Genomic DNA, 15,704 nt, shown 5'->3' with positions numbered 1-15,704 from the left:
ATCAGTTAATTAAGATCTAATAGATCAATGACCTCTACACCTAAATTCATAAAAAATTGCATTGTATTTAACCTTCTCACTTCATTCATACTACTAATTACATTAAGGCAATATACTGAAATATTACCCTCCCCCCTTTTTTGCAGTTAGTTTCTTTGTTCTTAGTCTCAATTTTCTTTTATGCATTCTCTTACCTATAGTATTCCGCTTCTTATTACCACCATTACCGATTTCTACATATAACTCCTCACCTGAATCTGATTCAATATTGCCTTCTTCTGCTGAGCCCACATTACCGTGTGTAATATCATCTTCAGCCTCACTGATATCAACTAACTGGACTTCCTCAAATCTTTCTTTATCAATAAAATCTTCCTCTTCTTGGTTTTGACCATTTGTCCCCCACATCATTCTTTTTACCACCAGTAGGTACCTAGTATATTGTTCTTGCCACTCAATCTCCTCCACTATTAGACAACCAAACCAAATATACCAGATCTGTTTGCATTTTCTGCAAAAGCCAATACAATTGTATGCAATATGCACTGGAAACATTTCCTCTTATCACAGTCATTAATTAAATGTGTCTCAGAACCACAAAAATAGCAATTATTTCTTGTCCTGTATATATAACATATGATCTTTTCCATTCATAGTTACTATACTAGGAATATGTGTTAGCTATCCACTGAGTATTTTTAAATGAAACCACAATTCACAGTCCTATTCCATAAACCACAACTGTCATGTATTTTTGAATGTCAAATATTGGCTGGCAATAATAACTGAAAAGAATTAACTGCACAATGTCCCCCTCTGCAGTATGAAACTGCACTACAGTCCATCTTTTTAGGGAAAAAACATCAAAGTCAAAAACATTCCACAGTCCTACCATGCAAAAATTAGCCCAAGGAAAGCAACTTTTTTAAATCAAAATTTTCCAAAAATGTCTCAGCTTTGGTGACATCTTTAAATGCAATATCACAAAAGCTTTCCTTCCCTACATGGATAAAAGTATGAACATCAACAACATGCACTTCTAATAGCACTAGGGTAGTATCCCAGGCATCGTACTGAATAGAATTACCATTTTTTGCCATAATTCTTACCATGGGTAATTTCACATCAATGCTCTTAGTATATTATTTCAATACAATGGTCTTTTGCACTGCTCATGTGCATGAAAGCTTCAGGGGTTGCATGCTGTCTTCATGCTCCTCTGCTGTCCCTTCCTAAATGATGCAATCCTCCTCTCTTTTAACCTCTGATGTCCCCAACATACCCTTATATCCTTACATAATAATGGCATAATTTACTAGGATATCACATTTGTCCACTTAATAAAGTCACCGCCAACTCTGAGGGGTCACTTTCCTCTACCAACTGCAATAACAGGCTTGTTGGGAAACCACCATAATCCAAAACTGAACTTTTTAAATCAGAATTCCTGTTAGGTTCCTTAGTTGCCTCCGCAGTGCTCCATTTCCACATAGACTACCCCCCTGGTTCACCACAGTAAAAGGAAATAAAAAGAGTAGGGGAAGCTCCCTACTACACTGGTCAAATTTTCCTTAGTCAGTATGAATACTACATCAGGTCTCTGCTAAAAAGAGGCCATTGGCCGAGTAGGGCTAATCCAGTCAACAAAATGTACATAGAATAAAAATTAAATAAATAAATAAACAAAAAAAATATATAGCTATGAACAAATAATACAATGATTTCATAGAATGAATGTAATATAAAGTTATCCTTGACAATTATGAAATCCTCACAGTTTTTTCAGATAAGTTCACCATCTCATGGTTGATTGAAAGTATTCTGTTCCATACACTTAGAGGCTAAGATAAGACTAGCTATGCAAGATAATGGGCTATTATATGCATCAGCAAAAGTTATAGTTCTCTGGTACATGCAAATCCTCAGTCTCAGCAAATTCTTTTCAATAAGTTGGAAATAAAATTTCATTACCAGTGCAAGAGGAAGGCTTGTGAAAGAAGGGTTAAGTACATAAAACAAGGATTTGTTAAATCTAAAATGGGCTTTAGTAAATAGGGATGGCATAGTTGTGCTTGCCTCTGTATGACCTACGTATGTCTAGAGAGGCTCTATGGTATATCACACAATGATGGATCTTGAAGACCAAGTTCTGATGAATGTATTCTCTGATAGTTTCATTTATTGGTTACAGACTACCTGTAGAGTTATTAGAATGCAGAAATAAGTAAGCAAGAAACATGACTTTAATAGTAACATCAGCTGCTACATTTCAGATTATATTTAACTGCCGGAAAAGTTAGAAAAGTAAATAAGAGCAGCTTGAAGCACTGCGCACAAAATAAAGGTAGAATGCTTCAGGTTCCAATTTATGGTGAGAGTTTATAAGTGTAACCTCTAGGATGTGCACAGCTTTCACACTGGGGGGTATTCATATTTTTCCCTGGGGGTGTGCAGTTTTTGTATTAATATATATATAATATATAAGCAAGAGCATGTAGGGTGCTGGTGGTGAAACTCCCCTGCAAAAAACGACTTTGTATTTTTAATAAGTCACAGCTTCCCAAACAAATCTGCATCGATGACCTCATTACTTCGATTGATGATCTGTGTACCATCTGTTAAGGAGTGCTAAGCCAGATTGTATGACGTAGCCCTAGGTAATACTCTGGTAAATTAGCATCAATGTTACACTGTGTAGTTCAGTAACATTATGCCATAGGCACGCAACAGTGATATGGATACGTGTAACAGTGGTACAGCGGGTGTGCTTATAAAAACAATCTGCTGTTTTCTATATGTTGAATAATTATTAAACAGGCACACTTTAGCAGTCATGGATTATATAATATAGAACAAATCTATTGCCACTAAGCATATTATATCACAATGAAGTGTGCAACAATGTCAGTGTTCACAGAAAATTTGTTCTTTAAAAAATAATTTCAGCAATGTGGTGAAATTTCTAAACTGTCACACAAAGGTGCAAGCTTACACAAAGGAAAAATCTAGCTACTGTTATTCTGGATCCTCTGCTATGATGTTTGATGGTCCATGATATCATTTTCAAGGGTCACAGGTTGAGTGGCGGCATTTAAAATGAATTTTGGATGAGTGTGGACAAGAAAGGTACCTCACAGGGAGAGAATATGCATTAGTACCATTGTACCAAAAATTAATTTTAGTAGGCTGTAGGCTGAAGAATTAATCAATAAATACCATAACTTGCTACTTCTAGTTGTAACTGCCTAGAAGTATTCAGGGAGAAAAGGTTTTTGGTCCCCTATAAATAGAAAAAAATGACTAGCTTTTGTTGAACATAAAATTATTTTAGATTAACAAAATTAGTTTTACTTCAGATCAATCGTACACACTGAGAAAGCACTCTAAAAGGAAACCATATTTTTTAAACTAAACCTTTGTTATTCAGTATGCAGTTATTTGCTTAAGCTGTGGTTGATGCTTCCCTGTTTTCTGCAATTTAATTACCAGAGGTTTAATTAGATGAGGAGTTGAAGAAGGTCGGCATAATGGTTAAGGTGTTTACCTTACTAGACACAAGGTGTAGGGTTTGATTCTCACATGAGATAATTGCCTAAGCATAAAATGGTCCACAAGAGCAGTTATCCTAGTACTAATCTATGAACCTAGAAGGTGTGCTGTTGCCAATTTAACATAAGAACAATAACCTACTGTGGTGTATTTTAGCTTCAGCAAACACGCAGCCTCCGAGTAAAGGCACAATACATATTTTGTGATTTCCCTGTCTCTGATTCCTCTTGTTCTGTAGTACAGCAACCTTGGAGGGAGAATAATAAAATTAAAGGATATAACAGATGTTACTTATGTTCAGTGGAGTCATTCAAAAATGACATACACTTTAAGTGATTTATCTTTATCAAAAAAAAATGTTAAAAACACTCAAAAACAATTTTTGCAGGGGGCACGCCCTCCATACAGGGACTTGACGCCCCCCCTTAACATACATGTACCAACTCCATAGTCTAATCACAGTGAAAAGAAGAGGAAAAAAGCCTCAGCAGTACACCGCTGGCATACACGATATTAGTGAATGCAGTTTCATTAAACTGTGAATAAAAAAGCAATTTAAAGCCACCTATACAAATTACATTTGTCAGGATGTAGGATAATCATGGGAGTGAAGACTTCAGTACTGCTTTTATGACTAATCTGCTTGTAAGTGCACAGGCTCTCTTATATGTTTTCATGCACACCTGCTCTGTGCACCTATGTACTTCAGCTTTCGGTGATGAACGGTAAGTTCTGCTCAGCTGCAACACAAGATCAGGTAACTTTTAGGAATTGTACTGCATCTGCTTGTGCTAATTCACAATACATTATGTGCCAGGGAATAACTCATAGGATTCACAGGAAATTCAAGGCAATTGACTGTTGTGAGCATTTATTACTTGCTAGTATCCGTCCTCCAGCCATAGTCCTTTTCTCTAGAAGTACTAGGGCAGCCAGTCCTGGTGTATATTTGTGGGAATCAGTCCCATCATGCAGGTTCTCTTTCAAGTATAAAAGTGTACTGCACTGCTTAACTTGCAGGGGCAGTATGCTGCAGAGATGAGACAGAAGCTGCAGGATGACTGTCACTACACAGTACGCTATTTCTCTGTTGGTGAAGATTTAGGTCCCTGATCCTGTTATTTGTGGAAATATCAGACTTGTGGAGATACAGAAGTTCCCATATAGCTGGGTCTCTAATGTATGGAAGGTACACAAAACGTCCAAGGCCCTTCTCAACAAAGGTCCCACTGCGATATATCTTAATGAATGAAACAAAAAAGTCGTCGGACTACCAGACTGGTATAATTACTTATTAAAACACTAGTAATATCACAAAATTGAGCACCTTCGGGTTGAAACCCTTCATCAGATAACGTACACATTGTTAAAACCACATTTAAAAGAAATGACAACCAATGATTTTTCAGTATTGAACTCTCCTCCTTTTCAGGGCTGGTTTAAGAGGTACCAGTGCCACCCCATTTAAACAGGGGCTCTGTCAGTCCCTAGGTCAATAATCCATTTAGTTTCATTAAACTCAGTAACATTCACTATATCACCACCCCTAGCAATCAGTCTCACAACTTGTAACACCATAAAAACAAATATGTGCCCTTCATTGCTTACTAAATGCTGGGATAAAGCATTATGTGTGTTACCTAAATGTATTACTGAAATATGTTTTAAAATTCTTTCATTTAACCAGCAATTAGTCTTGCCCACATAAAATGAGCTACATTCCCTGCACTGGTTTTGAGCTACAGTGATAATGTAAGGGCTGTGTGTGATATCATCTTCTTCTTTTCCTGATTAGGGGTTGCCACAGCAGATCACCTGTCCACTCATGATTGGCAGTAGAGTTTTACAGTGTTGAGTTGCCAGCCTGGTGCCCAACCTTCCACAGAAGGCACACACATGCACACACTCATGCCTAGGGCCAATTTAGAGTGTCCAATCCACCTACAGCATGCCTTTGTGATGTGGGAGGAAACTGGAGCACCCGGAGGAAACCCACACGACCACAGGGAGGACATGCAGACTCTGCACAGAAGGCAGCCCAGCCGAGGATCGAACTGGAGAACCTCTTGCTGTGAGGTGATAACACTAACCGCTGCACTACCGTGGCCACCCAAGGGCTGTGAGTGATATAATAAGACAAAATTGGAAAGTATTGCTAACTGATGCAAAGCTCAAGAATATAGTGGGGGTGACACCCTCATTTAGTTTTAAGACTAACAAGAAACTGAAAGATTTACTTTGTCAGGAGCATATGTCTGCTAATACTATATCTCAGAGTAAAGGAACTTTTGCCTGTGGAAACTGTAAGGCATGTCCTCACATTATGAAACAACATTTTGTTCTTCATTCGACAACTGGTGATATTCTCTTACTCAATATGCAGACTGCAAAACAAGGAGGGTTATATATCTGGCCCAGTGCAGGGAATGGAGCTCATTTTATGTGGGCAAGAGTAATTGCTGGTTAAATAAAAGAATTTTAAAACATCTTTCAGCGATATGTTTAGGTAACATACATAATGCTTTATCCCAGCATGTAGTAAGCAATGAAGGGCACATATTTGTTTTTATGGTGTTCCAAGCTGTGAGACTGAATGCTACGGGTAGTGATATAGTGAATGTTACTGAGTTTAATGAAACTAAATGGATTACTGAAAGAGAGGCTGACAGAGCTTCTGGTTTAAATGGGTTGGTACCTCTTAAACCAGCCATGAAAAGGCAGAGAGTTCAGTACTGAAAGATCATTGGATGTCATTTCTTTTAAATGTGGTTTTAACAATGTTTAAGTTATCTGATGAAGGGTTTCAACCCAAAAGCACAATTTTTTTTAAATTACTATTGCTTTAATAAATAGTTATACCAGTCTGGTGGTCCGACAGCTTTTTTGTTTCATTCGTTAATGTATGGAAGGTGAGCCACAGATCTCCTCATGGACATGGTTTCCACTATATGCAGCTAGTTAAGAAGATCAACTTCAAAAAACATCAAACTTCATATGGTCAAGACCATATGATCAATGTTCTGAAAAAAAAAAAAAAGAAACACTGTTACTCCCCCTCATCATCCCCAACACACACCCCCCCCGCATTTATAGTTACCAACTCTAAGATCATACTACAGTGGGAAAAAGGACACATTTTCCAATCCCCACTGTATCGTGATCTCAGTACAAATAATCCAACTTTCAAAACGTTGATCTTATGGTCATGACGATATGAAGTTTGATGTTTTGAGAAGTCAGTCTTCTGAAGTAGACTTCATATGTATGCGGTATATATATATATATATATATATATATATATATATATATATATATATATATATATATATATATATATATATATTTACACACACATACACACACACACACACACACACACACACACACACACACACACACACACACACACACACACACAGATGAATATATTTTACTGCTTGTAAATTGAGCAAATTACTGCTGAAAGAAATGTTTTACTCCAGCTTTTGTCTACTTACAGGTTTCAGAGGGCTTACAGACCCTTTATCATGCACAGCCTTTCTGCTAATTATACATATTTAGTTTTATGTTTCTATTCTGAAATGGCTTTTGAAATATGCTTCATTATCAGGCACAAATTTGCTTGAAAATACTTAGTTCCACTTCAAAAAATTAATGCTTAACTTTCTAGAAGAAGGGCAATTTACACATTGTTTAAAATTGCTTTCTGATGAACACTTAACTGTCTCTTTGCATTACAGAACATTGCATTACAGAACACAATGTCCACTAGTTAAGCAGTAAGTGAAAACAGAAACTTAAACATATGTAAAATCTTGATGGCACGGTAATAAAGCCTGATTGCCTCTCACATCCAGCTTCAGCAGTGCTGCTGACATTCTATTGAGTGTTTGCTAAGATTTACAGTTAAAGTGAGTAAGTTAACACTCATATTAACAGCTGCTTTAGCTATGTAATACTCCCTTTGCAGGGCTCAGGAGAACACAACAATACTCAAGGAAGAAGCAATTATTTTGTGTTTAATTATACACAATTTTCTTGACCACTGCCCTCTTTCCAAGGGGAGTAGCTAGAAACATTATTTGCATATTAAACTTTTGTGTTGCTGACTTATGTAACATGATTGCATTTTCCTTCTATGTTTTATACCCTAAATATGAAATTAAAGATGATGTGCATAAAATAAAATCATTGCACTTGGGGTCTTTAGTTAGACAGCTAATATTATAATGAGAACTAAGGAGTCCTCATCACTCTGGATGCAGTTATCTTCTTTTCTGTCTCACTCATGTTAATTTAATTTCATTAATATTTTTTGAAGATATAGGAGTTGTGACCTTCTTAAAAGTTATGAGGTCAACATTAAGCTCTTCATACTATATAAATCTTTAGTCAACACACTTCTTTTGATTGTCCACACTGAAAAGAAAATAGGACGAGTGGGCTAAACACAATATTTCTGATTATCCTTGAGAAAAAAAAGTGATTTGATTAACTTAATCTCCCTCCTGCCATGGCTTTTACATTGTACAAAGGTATTTATATATGGTAATACTTGTCAGTTAACATTAAAGGTAGGAAGAGACATTTTGTTGTAGTGGACAATGTCCAATGGAGACTATGTGCAGATGTTGAGGGAATACTCGTCAATAAAGTAATTGTGGATCAATGCTTGTCATGCAGTATTGAGCATTACTAGTTAATCAAGTTCAGACCTTAGCAGTTATCCTTTTTGTTTAGTCATTTAACTGTTCATAACCTCAATCATTTTAGCATACCGGGCTAGTCTGTCAACAACTACTTCTTTAATATCTTGCATATTTGTATTCATTGCTCCATGAATGTTGCCTCTTCATCTTAGCCTGCATCCCCTCCTTCTTCTTTTGACTTTGACCTTTCCCATCATCAGTGTCTTCTGTACTGAATCCTGTATTTGCATTATACGGCCAAAGCATACAACTTCTAGTTTTACTATCAGACCTTCCATTGAACAGTCTGGGAATATTTTCTTAAGCGTTTGATTTTCTGTAGAATTCTAAGAAGATTTCTCTAATACCACAGTTGAAAAGCATTGCTTTTCTAGTGCACAGCCATTCTTACAGTCCAAATCTTGCAGCCATATATTATCAGAAAGAAAACCATGGCTCTAACTATATAGACAACATGCTGACAATATAATATCCCAGTCTTTAAAAATGTATCCAGTTTTTCCTTACCTTAGTTTCCAAGAAGCAGACCTCTTAATTTTGTGGTTTTATTCACTATTTGCAGTGATTTTCGAAACCAGCAAAATAAAATCTATCATTACCTCCACTTTTTCTCTGTATATTTAGAAAACATTGATAGGACAAGATGACATAATTTTAGTCCTTTGATGCTGAGCTTTTGTGCTTTCTACTTTTACCTTTATCATTTGGCTTTTCAACTCTTTCGCACTTTCATCCACCATAGTGGTATGGTTTGACAGTTTTTCTTTTTGGCGATTATGGGATAAACCTGGGATCACAACTATATTTTCTGTTATATCGTCTTGTGTTAGCTAGCTAATGATAATAACAATGATCTTTGCGCTGATTTTTAGATTTTGGAAGTATTTTCCAGAAATGTGGTCAAAGGAACTTTGCTTATATATTCATAAAAATAAGACATTCATTGTTTTTACTGAAATTTACAGTTTGATGAGCTTGTTTCAGCTACATATTGTACTTATTTCACTGCCTGCACTTTAACAAAGTCATTTTTGTGTTTAAATTACCTGTTTAATTGTTGTAGGCTACACACTCAAGTGTGATAGCCATTTCTGTGCATTTAAAGTGTTTTTTTGATTGTACCTGCTTTATTTTCTCAAAAAAACAAAACAAACAAAAACAACAAATACTTGTTTTCCCGCCTTTCTAAGCTAGTATAGTCCAGTTTTCAGGTTAGTGCTGAATTCAGGGCTGTGTTACAAGTTTTTTTGTTTGCCCATACCTTACTTAGAGAGGGGGGGGCTATCTGTCCGTGGAGGAGTGGTTTCTGCCCAGAAATTAATAGTTTATTGGCCATTTTGGGCTAATTTCTATCTCTTTCATTTGTGCAGTTTTGCACGTCAGCTAGCTAGGGTATAACTATTCCCGAGTCCTCAAAGTCTACCCTTCAAATTTTCCCTTGCAAGTAGACAAACTTTCAACTTAAGCACTCAAACCATTCACTTCTCAGCCTGGCACTTGCTCTAAACTCATAGCAAGCACTAATAAAACTTAGCACTAGACCCCCCCCATACTGTAGAGAAGGACAAAGCTCTCTATTCAACCTTACCAGCCAATCAGTAAAACAGATCACTGCACCTATCAAGGCATGTCCAATGGGCAGTTTCAGGTGTACTGTCCATTCCAGCTGGTGAATCTGGACATTTTGAGACAGTGTTACAACTGCCTCATGTACGCAGACAACCCTCTCCTCCTACTACCAAACACTAATACATGTGAGAGATGCAATTATACAGCCAAACTGGAGGCTAAGCTCTCTCAACCCAAGACTGGACCAGACAGTCAAGAGGAGAAGGGAATTACATGCATCACACCACCAGTCTCACACAGACCTATAAAACCAGCGCCGGCAAAAAACACACATAAATACACAAAAACATACTCGGAGGCTCTAAATAAAAATCTGCAAAAGCAACAGAGACCTCCAAAGCAGACAGCCAAGTAACCTTCACCCCCCAGCACAAACCATGAAACACATTCTTCACAAAACCAGTGTGCCATGCAATCACAGCCCTTAAGACAAAATAACATACCCAACACACTAGTAATAGGTGATTCTATAGTCAGGCATACTGACGTCCCACTCACTAGGCTGAACTAGGCGAAGGTTACTGTTAGCTGCCTGTCGGTTGCCAAGATCTGCCACATAACACAAGCACTCAGGTCACTCCAGAACAAGTGCAAATGCGACTCTGTCATTGTCCATGTTGGTGTGAATGACGTGAGCTGTACCTCCCTGGACTACATGAAAAGAGACATGGAAGAGCTCTCTGATCACGTAGCCCAGGCCAGTATGACCCTGACCTTGAGTAGCATCCTGCCCTCACCAAGAATGATACCATGGTATAAAGAAAAAATTATCAATTTCAACAATTGGCTAAGCTTCTGGTGTCATTCAAAGGGGATCCAGTGTCTGCCAGCTTAGGATGACATACTCGACAAGCCACGCTGCTTCATTAGAGATGGCTTGCACCTGTCACCTTTAGGCTTTCGAATACTGTACAAGGCTCTTGCCACCCCATAGTGTCTTTTTTTAGGCAAGGTTCAAAAGACAAAGCCAAAACTGTGAATAGCACAAATAACAAAAAACTGAGGGCAATGCTGCTCAATGCCAGAAGTCTAAACCTCAAAATGCACGCACTCAAGGCACTCCTCAGTATGGATAAAATCGATATATGTGCAGTAACAGAAACCTGGTTTAAGGCACCAGAGAGCACCCCAGCACTACCAGGCGACAATTCATAGCATACATTTCAGCCACAAAACCTAAACTGAAATACAAAAGGTGGGGGTGCATCCATATTCATCAAGGATACCTACACCTCCAGGTTAGTGGCACAGCACAATGCTTCAGAGATCATCCACATGCAACTTACAATGGGCAAAACTGCAATTCAGATTGTAGCTTCCTACAGATCATACACCATGTCCTAGGACCCCCATTCCGTATTTCTGAAAACACTGGGAAGCATAAAGATCCTACTAAACACCCTGATATTGGATGATTTCAATTACCCAAACATTAACTGGGAGAATTACTCAAGTACTAACTCCCTTGCCCAACATTTCATAGAATTTATAAACTCAAATGCCCTGGATCAACTGGTCAACACCCCCACCAGAGGTGACAACATATTGGACCTGGTCATCACCAACATGGGCGACTGGTGTTCCACACTGGAGGTCAACCCCTCGCTGGTTAGATCTTACCATAAACTAATCACTCTGGATATCCACATTCCACCCCCACCCCCCGGTCAAAGAAACCACTGTGAAAAACTTTTCAAAAGCAAACTTCACATTACTTAATACCAAGGTGGAAGTTTCAAAGCCCCCATGCTAAAGGATAATGCTAACCAAGCTGCAAAATCCTTTACTAATGCACTCTACGGGCACATACAAGAATGCATGGATCATGCTATCCCAAGCAAAACCAAGACTCACTCCTCCAAGAAAAGGAAACCAGTCTGGTGGACCCCTGCCATGAACAAGCTATACAACAGAAAGAGGAAACTAGTACAGAAAAGAGTAAAATCCCAAGAAGGTAAGACATCCCTGATCAGTATCAGCAAGAAACTATGATCCCTCATAAAATCATCCAAGGCTAGCTTCAAAAAAAAAATTGCCAAGGACTCCAAAGATAACCACAAGGCATTATTTAGCTATGTCAAGAATCTAAGTGGCAATTCTCAGATCTGCTCAGAGTTAGTGCAGAATGGCACAAAATAAACTGACCTGACCGATATCGCCAACATCCTGGCAGAGAGGTTCAGTGCAAACTTCACTCCCCTCTCACCCCCAAAAGGGCCCATAACCATACCAGAAGAACATACTGCCCCTGAAATCACAGACACAGGTTAAAACAGCCCTCTCCAAAGCCAAAAACACAGCATCAATGGGACCGGACGGTGTACCAGGCTGTGCCCCACATGAGCTCAAAGATGAACTAACTCCTCACCTAAACACACTGTTCAAACTCAGCCTCTCCACAGGCTACGTACCCATAGACTGGTGTACAGCAATGGTTATTCCACTCCACAAAGGTGGAACCACAACAGACCCCGGGAACTATCGCCCTATAAGCCTGACTAGCTTGGTCTGCAAGGCTATGGAGCGCATCATCATGGATCTCATTGACAGAGACATTGGGAACCTCCAAACACTGGATCCTACCCAGTTCAGCTTTGTTAAGGGCAGATCATGCCTCCTAGACCTGGTGGACTTCTTTGAGACAGTTACCAAGGCTATAGATGAGGGAAAGGTGGTCCACACAGCCTACCTAGGCCTCACAAAGGCCTTCAACACCATTCCCCATTCTGGTATTATAGACAAGCTCACCAGCCTGAACATAAACCCCTACATCATGAGATGGATTGCCAACTGGCTCACAGACAGAACCCACATGGTAAGAGTTGCAGGATTTAGGTCTGACTCTAAACTGGTTACAAGTGGCATTCCCCAGGGGCACAGTCCTAGGACCCCACCTGTTTGGCATATACTTCTCAGAGGTACAGGCAAGCACAGGAGGTCTATGGCTGACTAAGTTCACAGATGACTGCAAACTAGGGGCTATAATTGAAATCCGACTGACACAGACATCCTCCAAAAGGGTCTTACTGAGACAGATACCTGGTGTCAAAACCATGGCCTCAAGCTAAATGCCAAAAAGTGCATAGTCATCCCCTTTGGAAAAAACAAAGTACCCACAAACTACCACATAGGTGGTAGCCCCCTAAATATGGAAGACATAATAAGGGATCTGGGGACCCAAGTAGACAGTAATCTCTCTTTTGATAATCACATTGCCAAAGTGGTTAGAAAATCCTTCTATGTGGCACACCTAATCACAAAAGGGTTTGCATCCAGATCAGAAGAGGTCATTGTGCCCCTCTACGTATCACTCATCAGACTCATCATAGAGTACAATGCCCATTTGGGATGTACCTTACTCCAGCTGTACTCAGTTGCATACCACCTACTCAGAGGTGATCTATGCCTGACATTCAAGGCCATGTCCAACCCTGAACTGATGGACATGCTCTACCTAAAGAAAACCATATCCCCTCAAGCCACACACTCTAAGGATCTAAACCTCACCACAACAATAAATATGACGTGCTGGAGGGATAGATTCCTGTCCCAGAGATTTCCCATGCTCTGGAACAAGACTCCAATCTACATTAGGCAGAGCTCCTCGCTAACACTCTTCAAGAGGAAACCTTGATGAATGGATGGGAAATAGAAAGTTTACCCCAGGGATCACTTCAATGGCTCTGCTGGACAGAGGCACAGGGAACTAATCTAGGGGGGTGGTGAAAGCCAACACAATTCTGACTAGGCTTATAAATGCCTTTGGGCAGATAGCCTAGTACCTACCTATGAACCTATAAGTCTGTGGGCATTTTCCTGCAATATTTAGGTCAACTAGTGTAAGTACAGATTTGCAAAGTCTCAAGAAGTTATACATGCTGATTTCTTTTATTTTCTACTCTCTTGAGATATAGCTATAGATCTGTGTATATAGCTGCTACTAAACTATTTGTTTTTTTTTCGGTTATTTCATTTATGGTTTGTTTTCTTTTTGCTTGCTTACGTATTCAGTGAATTGTCAATAACATTTATTTTCTTCATCTGAAAAATAAATGTCTTAAAAACAGCATCATGACAATGCCTGGTAAGTTGCATGATTTCTGTATTTGCTTTATATACCTGTGGGATTCCACCTTTGTCCTTGATGGACAGGGGCATCGGGTGCTGATTTGTCTAAACATAGGCTTATCTCTTGGCTAGGCTAATAAGGGTCTCAGGGCCAATAGCCTAGTAACCTCCTATGATCCTATGGATACTTAGAGACAATTGTACAGATACCACCACAGAAATCAATGGCTATAGTTCTGATTTTTTTTTAAGAACCTACCCTAAATTCCCAGTTGACCCTAAGCACTGCCTTGTTAAGTGACTCGCTCAAGGTCACACAGTAGACAGATGAGGACTTAGGGACTCAGACCCTGTCCTACAGAAACTATAGCTTACTGTCTTAGCTCTCTGAGCCAAATGCTAGACAAAAAAATTTCCTGGTCTTCAGTTTTCATGGCAGTAGCTAGTTGTGTAGCAATTGGATGTAAAAAAATTATGGCTAATTTTGTTGGTTTGGTATGTTTATCTTCCTTAAAAGAATCCATTTCCATAATTTGATTGTCATACTGATGAAATCTATTTTTTCCAAAGCATCTGCCTTATATATACTGATGTTTTGAGCAATGCGGCTAAAGTAAAAAGGGAAAAATCATATTATGACTAATAACAGAACACAAGTGCGTGTCTTACATGTGGTCTTTACTTAGCTGCAGTTAACAATAATCAATGCATTTGCAGATGATAAATGAAAAAAGATTGTTTTAGTACTACAAGATTTAAAAGGAATCATTTGGAGAGTGAGTATATTCAGCTTATTGTTACATTTTACAAAGATGCATCTAAAACAGGTTAGGTCAGATTACACCTTATATATATATATATATATATATATATATATATATATATATGTATATTTGAAAGCAGCACTACCCTTTCTTCAATACTGTGGTCCACCCCATCTGGAATTCTCTTGTAAATATGTAATAAAACTGAAAGTGCTGTTTTGTATTTTTCCTCACCTGAACGCCCTAGTAACTTCTGTCAAGAAAGCCCCAGCCACTGCTGTCAAACAACATCACATACTTTATGAGGCAAATAAACATCAGCAAAAATGACAACTGTGACCTTTCTAATGCAGTTGCCACAGGAAAATTTATGTGAAAGACTAAAGACTGCAAGGCTATGTCCTAGGCCTTTACTTGTTTAGAGTGTATCTTTCAGAACTAACGTTTTTTCATCTGAGGTGTTCTACTGCCTATATGCAGATGACCTGAAATTGGGTAAACTGATTGCATGAGTTACAGATAAGGCATGTCTGCAAAATATCTTGACTAAATTGACTATTTGGGCACAGGAGAATAATATGCTGACAAATACATAAAAAACTAAGCATATGAGATTTGGGAGACATAAACTGAAAGGTGAATATTTAATACAGCACACAGTGATTGAAACTGTAGACTCTTTTAAGGATCTGGGTATATGGATAGATTCAGCTATGAGCTTTGCTAATCATATCAACCAATTGTTTAATGATAGTTATAGAACTATAGGTTGTATAAAAAGATTTATAAAGTCTAGGAAATCAAAAATGATGAAGTCATTGTTTGTTAGTTATATTGGACCCAAACTTGAGTATGGAATAACTGTATGGAAACCCTATAAGAGTGAAATGGAAAGAGGACAGCGGAAATATACCAGGGGCATCCATGGATCTGAAAATTTAAGTTAGTATGAAGACTATAATATCTGAACTTGTACAGTGTCTCT

At 38.4% G+C, this 15,704-nt stretch overlaps 1 protein-coding gene across 3 annotated transcripts in view; it reads right to left on the bottom strand.

Moving 5' to 3' along the window:
• Positions 1-15,704, bottom strand: part of SLC2A9 (solute carrier family 2 member 9) — a 3,818,728-nt gene that overhangs the window by 978,262 nt on the left and 2,824,762 nt on the right. The window lies entirely within an intron of this gene.

The sequence above is a fragment of the Protopterus annectens genome, chromosome 2.part1 (genome assembly GCF_019279795.1).
Source record: "Protopterus annectens isolate FY-2018-M chromosome 2.part1, PAN1.0, whole genome shotgun sequence".
NCBI lineage: Eukaryota > Metazoa > Chordata > Ceratodontiformes > Protopteridae > Protopterus > Protopterus annectens.
The sequence above is the reverse complement of the archived record's forward strand: the minus strand, read 5'-3'. Positions and strand labels throughout refer to the sequence as shown.